We start from the raw sequence: 10,238 nt of genomic DNA on the forward strand, positions 1-10,238 counted from the left end.
TCACTGCATTTATATAGCAGTGATTACTGTATAAATGACAATGGTCCCAAAAATGTGTCAAAAATGTCCGATGGGTCCCCGACAATGTCGCAGTCACAATAAAAATCGCAGATCGCCGCCATCACTAGTAAAAAAAAAATAATAAAAAATTATTAATAAAAATGCTATAAAACTATCCCTATTTTGTAAACGCTATAACTTTTGCGCAAACCAATCAATAATCGCTTATTGCGATTTTTTTTTACCAAAAATATGTAGAAGAATACGTATCGGCCTAAATTGAGGGAAAAAAATGTTTTTTTATATATTTTTGGGGGATATTTATTATAACAAAAAGTAAAAAATAATGCGTTTTTTTCAAAATTGTCACTCTATTTTTGTTTATAGCGCAAAAAATAAAAACCGCAGGGGTGATCAAATACCACCAAAAGAAAGCTCTATTTGTGGGAAAAAAAGGACGTCAATTTTGTTTGGGAGCCACGTCGCACGACCACGCAATTGTCAGTTAAAGCGACGCAGTGCCGAATCGCAAAAAGTGGTCTGGTCTTTGACCAGCAAATTGGTCCGGTCTGGAAGTGGTTAAATGTAAAACTTCATCATGCACATTAGAGTTGCGCGATTCTGCCCAAAATGAGAATCACAATTTTTTTGCTTAGAATAAAGATCACGATTATCGCTGCGTAACATCATCTTTCACATTATACAAAAAAATTGGGCTAACTTTACTGTTTATTTTTTTTAATTCACCACAGTGTATTTTCTTTTTTTTTAAATTACTCTTAAAAGACTGCTGCGCAAATACAGAGTGACATAAAATAATGCAACAACTACCATTTTATTTCCTAGGGTCTCTGAAAAAAAAATTAAAAAAAAAATTTTTTAAATATTACACATATACATATATATATATATATATATATATATATATAAAATTTTCTAGAAAAATATACTGGATTTTAACTGATTTTTTTTTATTTATTTTTTTTATCTCTGTTATCAACTTGGCAGGCCTCCTTTTTTTTTTTGTCAGCTGTCAGAAGTGTGTAGGGAACTCTCTGAACTTATATAGAATCAGGAAATGCAGTTTTAAGATCGTGAGGACAGTTGAATCGTGATTTTGATTCTATAGCGATTAATCGTGCAGCTCTAAACAGACTAGGTATGTTCCCTCTTGTTATCAAAGAGTGAATATACATTTCTGCCACCTAAAACGTAAGAACCAGCCTTAACTTTTGAACTTTTCACATACCACCGAAAAAGTGAGTTTCATTTGTTTAGGATCCCTTCCTGCTAACTCAAGTTCTTTGGACCGTTTTTCTCGTACTTTCTGAGCACCACCCTTCTCTTTAGATTTTGTTGTTTTACTCTCCATATTAATCAATATGAAACTGTAAAATGTATTAAATACCAAAATATGACAATGAGTTACATAAATCCAGCAAACATTACTAACTCTGCATCTCACAAACACGCTCACACATGAAATCCAATAAATCACAAGAAAACTAATCCAACTGAAAATAATATGTTGCTAATATTATGGGGAAAAAAAAAAACAAAGCAAAACACATATCTTATGTAGGACACTTCTGCTCACTTTAGGAGCAAACGTATGTGTAGTATGCAAAATCTGCCTGAAACACTAGGCCACAAAATAACAGTTATGACCCAAAGCATACATCCAAATTAACAAAGGAATGGCTTCACCAGAAAAATATCAAAGTTTTGGAATGGCCCAGCCAGAGCCCAGACCTGAATTCCATTGAAAATCTGTGGGGTGATCTGAAGAGGGCTGTGTACGGGAGATACCCTCGCAATCTGACAGATTTGGAGTGTTTTCACAAAGAAGAGTGGGTAAATATTGCCAAGTCAAGATGTGCCATGCTGATAGACTCATACCCAAAAAGACTGAGCACTGTAATAAAGTTAAAAGGGGCTTCAACAAAGTATTAGTTTAAGGGTGTGCACACTTATGCAACCATATTATTTTATTTTTTCTAAAAGATTTTATTTAGTTTGTTGTTTAACTGAGTTGTACAGTTTATAGGTCACATAAGGCCTTCATGTGAACTGGATGTTAAAATAATGTTCTAAAGTAGCTTTGCAGCGAGTTTTGCAATGTTTTTGCAATAGCGTTTTTAGCATTTTTCCACGTTAGCTTTTTCTTTTTTCAATGGATGAAAAAAGTCAAAATATGCTGGTGAGTCACGTTTTGAGCGTTTATCGCTATCTATCCGCTAGAGCTGGGCGATTTTCTCCCCCAAAAAAAAATGATGGACACCGTGCCGGTCCTGAGGAGCTGCGGGCAGGAGTTTTTAGGAGAGGCCAAGGCTTTGGCCTAGTCCGCAGTGTCCGGCCTCATGGACTAGGCCAAAGCCACGGCCTCACCTAAAAACTCCTGCCCCAAGCTCCTCAGGACCAGTGCGGTGTCAGCGCCAGTGCTGTCGAAAAAAAATCAAAATAAAAAAAAAAAAAAAAATCGATTTGCTGAAAATTTGAATGGATTTGACCTCTAAACTCGATTCAAGATTTAAATAGATTTTTTCCACAGCCCTACTATCAGCGTTTTTTGACGTTTTTTTACAGCCAAAAAACTTCTCTCAGAACCCACTAGTTTTGTGTTTTTTTTTTTTAAAGCCAAAAAATGCCTCAGTAAAAAAACTGCTGATAACAGCCTATGTGTGCAAGGACACCTAGGATAACATGATGGGGAGTTTATTGACTGTAGAAAAAAAAAAAGTCTGAAGCCAAAAACAACCACTTAAACATCCCATGTGCATGAGGCCTAAGGCTAGGTTCACATTGCAGCGATGTGGGAATGCTGCGAATCTGCTGCGGGTTCCCGCATCGCATACCTCCCGGCGGAAGTTCACACTGCCCTATGCGAACTGCTGGCAGTGTCAGTGAAACATTAATGACACCCTTAGATCAGTTTGCATATCGCAGTGCGATCTGCAAAATCAGACAGGAATCGGATCGCATGGTGTGAACACCCATGCAATCCGATTCTGCTGCGGACCAAAAAAAGGGTCCTGTGTGAGTTTGGGCCGGATGCGATGCGAATTCAGCCATACTATCTGTATGGCTGAACTCGCATTGCACAGAGATCGGATGTGATTCGCAATGCAGTGCAGTGCGAATCACATCCAATCTCATACACCGCTGCAGTGTGAACCCAGCCTAAAGGTAGAAAAAGTTCTGAAATTATTTATCTTTGTCTCATTTGTTTACATCACAGAAACATGACGTTTTTAACAGGGGTCTGTAGACTTTTTATATCTGCTGTATATTTTATCAGCATCTAAAGTCCAGGGATCTCCAAACTACGGCTCTCCAGCTGTTGCAGAACTACGCATCCCATGAGGCATTGTAAAACTCTGACATTCAAAGACTTGACTAGGCATGATGGGAATTGTAGTTCCTGAACTGTATGGCCAAAGTTTGGAGACCCCTGAAACCACAAAATTCCCACAAACACTGAACAATAATGCTGTACAGTACGGGCTGGTTCAAACTGCTGTGATGTCAGACATTGCATGTGATTCACATCGCACTGCTGTGCAGATCACATGCAATGTCTGTGTGATGTGAATTCAGCCATACAGATTGTATGGCTGAATTTGCATCGCATTGAGACCAAACACGTAGAGAGCCTTTTCTGGGCCGCACCAGAATTGGATTGCATGGGTGAATTGACAGTTTGCACTGCAATACGCAAACGGATTTAGGCGTGTCACTAACTTTATATTGACACTACCAGCGGTTCACATAGGGTAGTATGAACTATCTGTGAGTCAGGTGCGATGCGGGAAGCCACAGTGGATTTGCAGGGTTCCCACATCGCACCAATGAGCACCGAGCCTATAGGTGGAAATTATTCTGCAACAACATGCCTACTTCCCAGATACATCACTGGTATACAAGTCTAGCTTCAAAACATACAACAGCATGCACAGCTCTCAAAACACACAGACCAGTGCCCATCAATGCAGCTTCACGGTCACCAATATAGACAGTGCCCATCAATGCAGCTTCACGGTCACCAATATAGACAGTGCCCATCAATGCAGCTTCACGGTCACCAATATAGACAGTGCCCATCAGTGCAGCTTCACGGTCACCAATATAAACAGTGCCCATCAATGCAGCTTCACGGTCACCAATATAGACAGGGCCCATCAATGCAGCTTCACGGTCACCAATATAGACAGGGCCCATCAATGCAGCTTCACGGTCACCAATATAGACAGTGCCCATCAATGCAGCTTCACGGTCACCAATATAGACAGTGCCCATCAATGCAGCTTCACGGTCACCAATATAGACAGTGCCCATCAATGCAGCTTCACGGTCACCAATATAGACAGTGCCCATCAATGCAGCTTCACGGTCACCAATATAGACAGTGCCCATCAATGCAGCTTCACGGTCACCAATATAGACAGTGCCCATCAATGCAGCTTCATGGTCACCAATATAGACAGTGCCCATCAGTGCAGACAGTACCACCCATGAGTGCAGCTTGATTAATGGTCATCAATGCAGCCTAATCAGTGCCAATCAGTGCAGACTCACCAGTGCAGCCTGATTAGTGCCCATAAACACAGCCTCACCAGTGCAAAAAGTACCCATTAGTGCAGCCTGATCAGTGCCCATGGGATGTGGGGGTCAGCTGGGGCCCAGGGTGTCAAGGCCTGGGTCTGTCTCACAGCCCTCTATACAGAACTGGGAGCTCAAAATCTCTCCAGGCAATTGCAGGAATATATTCTTGTGGGATAGCGAACTCACAGGTCTATGTAGCATAGCAAATCTCTGCATGCCTGTCCTAGCCCTCAGTGCCCACTGCCCAGAGTCTGAATTTCCAAATACACTTCAATGTGTGACTGGGTTAAATTCACAGAAAGCACGGAGGGCTCCGTTCAAAACAGAAGAACCAAAAGGCAGTTGCGCCCCTTCTCTCCTCTCCACCCCCTATATGCATCTTGCTGCAATTCACCCGCTGCCTGACCCACCACTAAGATGGGGTAAGTGGCAGGCATGCAGCAGGCGGGTGTCCTCCTGGATCAGTCCGCTCCACTGACCGGGGGGGGTCTAGGGGGTGGCTGTGTGCGTCTGCTTCATGCCGTGTGCACGGGAGGAGGGGATTGGTTGGACTAGTCCGCTGGTGGGGAGGAGGGCGTTATCCAAGTCCGCTGGTGGGGAGGAGGGCGTTATCCAAGTCCGCTGGGGGGAGGGGGGCGTTAAGTCCGCTGGGGGGGAGGGGGGCGTTAAGTCCGCTGGGGGGAGGGGGGCGTTAAGTCCGCTGGGGGGGAGGGGGGCGTTAAGTCCGCTGGGGGGGAGGGGGGCGTTAAGTCCGCTGGTCGGGGGGCGTTAAGTCCGCTGGTCGGGGGGCGTTAAGTCCGCTGGTCGGGGGCGTTAAGTCCGCTGGTCGGGGGGGAGGGCGTTAAGTCCGCTGGTCGGGGGGCGTTAAGTCCGCTGGTCGGGGGCGTTAAGTCCGCTGGTCGGGGGGCGTTAAGTCCGCTGGTCGGGGGGCGTTAAGTCCGCTGGTCGGGGGGAGGGCGTTAAGTCCGCTGGTCGGGGGGAGGGCGTTAAGTCCGCTGGTCGGGGGGAGGGCGTTAAGTCCGCTGGTCGGGGGGGAGGGCGTTAAGTCCGCTGGTCGGGGGGGGGGGCGTTAAGTCCGCTGGTCGGGGGGGAGAGTGTTAAGTCCGCTGGTGGGGGGGAGAGTGTTAAGTCCGCTGGTGGGGGGGAGAGTGTTAAGTCCGCTGGTGGGGGGGAGAGTGTTAAGTCCGCTGGTGGGGGGGGGAGAGGGGGAGGGTGTTAAGTCCGCTGGTGGGGGGGGGAGAGGGGGAGGGTGTTAAGTCCGCTGGTGGGGGGGGGGGGTGTTAAGTCCGCTGGTGGGAGGGAGAGTGTTAAGTCCGCTGGTGGGAGGGAGAGTGTTAAGTCCGCTGGTGGGAGGGAGAGTGTTAAGTCCGCTGGTGGGGGGGGGGGTGTTAAGTCCGCTGGTGGGGGGGGGGTGTTAAGTCCGCTGGTGGGAGGGAGAGTGTTAAGTCCGCTGGTGGGGGGGAGGGTGTAAAGTCCGCTGGTGGGGGGGAGAGTGTTAAGTCCGCTGGTGGGGGGGGGGAGAGGGGGAGGGTGTTAAGTCCGCTGGTGGGAGGGAGAGTGTTAAGTCCGCTGGTGGGGGGGGAGGGTGTTAAGTCCGCTGGTAGGGGGGAGAGTGTTAAGTCCGCTGGTGGGGGGGGGAGAGGGGGAGGGTGTTAAGTCCGCTGGTGGGGGGGGAGAGGGGGAGGGTGTTAAGTCCGCTGGTGGGGGGGGAGAGGGGGAGGGTGTTAAGTCCGCTGGTGGGGGGGGAAAGGGGGAGGGTGTTAAGTCCGCTGGTGGGGGGGGAGAGGGGGAGGGTGTTAAGTCCGCTGGTGGGGGGGGAGAGGGGGAGGGTGTTAAGTCCGCTGGTGGGGGGGGGGGGTGTTAAGTCCGCTGGTGGGGGGGAGGGTGTTAAGTCCGCTGGTAGGGGGGCAGGGTGTTAAGTCCGCTGGTGGGGGGAGGGTGTTAAGTCCGCTGGTGGGGGGGAGGGTGTTAAGTCCGCTGGTGGGGGGGAGGGTGTTAAGTCCGCTAGTGGGGGGGAGGAGGGGGAGGGTGTTAAGTCCGCTGGTGGGGTGGGAGAGGGGGAGGGTGTTAAGTCCGCTGGTGGGGGGAGGGTGTTAAGTCCGCTGGTGGGGGGGAGGGTGTTAAGTTCCGCTGCTGGGGGGGAGAATGTTAAGTCCGCTGGTGGGGGGGAAGAGTGTTAAGTCCGCTGGTGGGGGGGAGAGGGGGAGGGTGTTAAGTCCGCTGGTGGGGGGGAGAGGGGGAGGGTGTTAAGTCCGCTGGTGGGGGGGAGAGGGGGAGGGTGTTAAGTCCGCTGGTGGGGGGAGGGTGTTAAGTTCGCTGGTGGAGGGAGGGTGTTAAGTTCGCTGGTGGGGGGGAGGGTGTTAAGTCCGCTGGTGGGGGGGTGTTAAGTCCGCTGGTGGGGGGGAGGGGGGTGTTAAGTCCGCTGGTGGGGGGGGGTGTTAAGTCCGCTGGTGGGGGGGAGGGGGGGTGTTAAGTCCGCTGGTGGGGGGGAGGGGGGGTGTTAAGTCCGCTGGTGGGGGGGAGGGGGGGTATTAAGTCCGCTGGTGGAGGGTGTTAGAAAAAAAAAAACACACTGCCAAAATGTTTAAATACCTTACTTCAGGATGGGGAGCGTTGTTTGGGAGCACTGCGCCAGGTCCTTGCAACTCTTCGGGGGTGGGGGCAATGAAGCAGGTCTTGTCTGTAAGCTGACTGCAGCTAGCCACGCTTGACGCTTCCCAGCAGGTCACGTGACGTCCTTGACGCCTGGCGTCCCCTCCCCTGACGTGCCACACACACCTGGCCTGCCTCTGGGTCTCCTGGGAGGTGGGAGTTGTAGTCTGCTGCGCTCACACCTCCAGGAGCTTTAGCGCAGCTGGACTACAACTCCCACAATGCAGCGCAGGCTGGGCAGCAGCTTCGAGCCAGCCAATCGGCGGCGGCTGCGGCCTGCGGGGGAGACTGTTCATAGAACTCTGTGACCCGGGCCGCTCCAGTCACAGCATTTAAAAAAAAAAAAAAAAAGTAGCCGTTTAAACATAGTTTAGACACCGGCCTGGGGGGAAATTTCCACCCTGCCCCCCGGCCCAGCCCGCCCCTGGTAGACGCTATAACTTTTGCGCAAATTAATATGCACTTATTGGGATTTTTTTACCAAAAATATGTAGCGGAATACATATTGGCCTAAATTGATGAAGAAATCAGATTTTTTATTTTTATTGGACATGTTTTATAGCAGAATGTAAAAAATACATATATATTTTTTTTCAAAATAGTCATTCTTTTTTTGTTTATAGCGCAAAAAATAAAAATGCAGGTGTACAAATACCACCAAAAGAAAGCTCTATTTGTGTAAAAAAATACAGAAATTTTATTTGTTTATTTGCGTTTATTTATTCGTTGCATGTCCGCGTAATTGTCAGTTAAAATCATCCAGAGGTCAAGTGGTTAAAGTGGAACTTAAGCCAGAAATTAAGTCCTGCTAGATCACTTCAGGCTGGCCCCATTTGCATGTATAGTTATGTAAAACATAAAAAAAAGGGCCTTTACTGTTTAAGATCCAGTAATAAACTGTCTCATGTGCCCATCATTGCCCATTGGTGCTGCCTATCATTGCCACCTATCAGTGCCCATCAGTGCCACCTATCAGTGCTGCATATTAGTGCCTCCTCATCAGTGCCGCCTCATCAGTGCCGTCAGTGAAGGAGAAAACAGCAAAGAAATATATATATATATTTTTAAATGTCAGTCTTTTTTACATTTGTTTAGCAAAAAATAAAAAACCCACAGGTGATCAAATACCACCAAAAGAAAGCTCTATTTGTCGGAAAAAAATGATTAATTTGGGTACAGTGTTGCATGACTGTGCAATTGTCATTCAAAATGTGACAGCACTGAAAGCTGAAAATTGGCCTCAGCCAATATATATACAGTGCTTCCGGAAAGTATTCACAGTGCTTTACTTTTTCCACATTTTGTTGTTAGAGCCTTATTCCAAAATGGATTATAGTCAATATTTTCTTCAAAATTCTACAAACAATACCCCATAAGGACAACGTGAAAGAAGTTTGTTTAAAATATATTAAAAATAAAAACCAAACAAAATCACATGTACATAAATATTCACAGCTTAATAATTTGTTGAAGCACCTTTGGCACCATATACAGCCTCAAGTCTTTTGAGAATGATGCTACAAGTTTGGCACACCTATTTTTGGGCAGTTTCTCCCATTCTTCTCTGTATGACCTCTCAAGCTCCATCTGGTTGGATGGGGAGTGTTGGTGCACAGCCATTTTCAGATCTCTCGAGATGTTCAATTGGGTTCAGTCTGAGGTCTGGCTGGGCCACTCAAGGACATTCACAGAGTTGTCCCGTAGCCACTCCTTTGTTATTTTGGCTGTGTGCTGAGGGGTCGTTGTCCTATTGGAATATGAACCTTTTCCCTGTCTGAGGCTCAGAGTGCTCTGGAGCAGGTTTTCATCAAGGATGTCTCTGTATATTGCTGCATTTGTCTTCCCCTCAATCCTGACTAGTCTCCAGGGCCGTCTTATTGAGCGAGCACCGCCCAGGGGCCCCAGTTGCTCCTGGGGGCCCATCAGGGCAGGTTCTGTCACAACTTTGCAGGAGGCATGCGGCAGAGCTGAGGTGAGCTGGAAGGACTTTAGTGTGTGGTCCGTCTTTGCACTGTGACAACTATCAGCAGAGTGCTGGGGCTGCCTGGTTGGGGCGGCTGCTTTTATTCTGCTTTTGTCTGCGGGGCCCGGGGCTGGGCTGGCTGTCACTTGTTTCTCCTCTCCTTCACTCTTCTTCCCTGAGAGATCTGAATGTCAGCAGATGCAGCTCCGGCTCAATGGATGTGTCTACTTTCCAAATTGGGGTCATTTTGGGGGGGGGGAATTTTGTGCTCTCTGGGCATTTCATGGCCTCCGAAACTGTAATAGGTAGGGAGGAAGTGAAATCACCATTTTACGCCCTTAGAAAGCCTGAAGGCGGTGATTGGTTTTCGGGGTCATGTACCCAGCTAGACTAGCAAAAAGTCCCACACATGTGGTATCCCCGTACTCAGGAGAAGCAGCAGAATGTATTTTGGGGTATAATTCCACATATATCCATGGCATGTGTGAGCAATATATGACTGTCTATTCATGTGACCTTTTTATGCACTATTTTTGCACATATTTGAAAATTCAACTTTTTGTTAAATAAAGGAATTACAAAAAAAAAAAAAGAATACCTGGAGGCTGCTGGAAAAGGAAGCAGTTGAGGTTACACTATCCCTGGTTTAATGGGAAAGGCACATTGGACCTAAATATACTATATAGGTCATATACTGTAGAGATGTTGGTGCACGGTTGTAGGAATAGAAGATCATAAGTTTGATGTATGATTCACTGAAATTGTGGACTGTGGATATAGTGAGATAAGAACACTGATACAAACACGTGGTGGACTGATATATTCATCTAAGTTTTCATGTTTTTATATTTAAGCAGATTTCCACTGAAAAGTGGAACTTCTGCTGATTTGTCTCCTCTTCCCCTCCGGTGCCACAATTGCCACCTTTCGAGGGGGGGGGGGGGTACAGGATACCTGCCTTTGGCATGTATCCTGTTGCCACTTCCGGGAGTCTGCGCCGTGGCGGGGCTCCTTCAGCTGC

The sequence above is a fragment of the Lithobates pipiens genome, unplaced genomic scaffold (genome assembly GCF_037356315.1).
Source record: "Lithobates pipiens isolate NorthernLeopardFrog02 unplaced genomic scaffold, aLitPip1_a1.2 Scaffold_18, whole genome shotgun sequence".
Taxonomy (NCBI): Eukaryota; Metazoa; Chordata; class Amphibia; order Anura; family Ranidae; genus Lithobates; species Lithobates pipiens.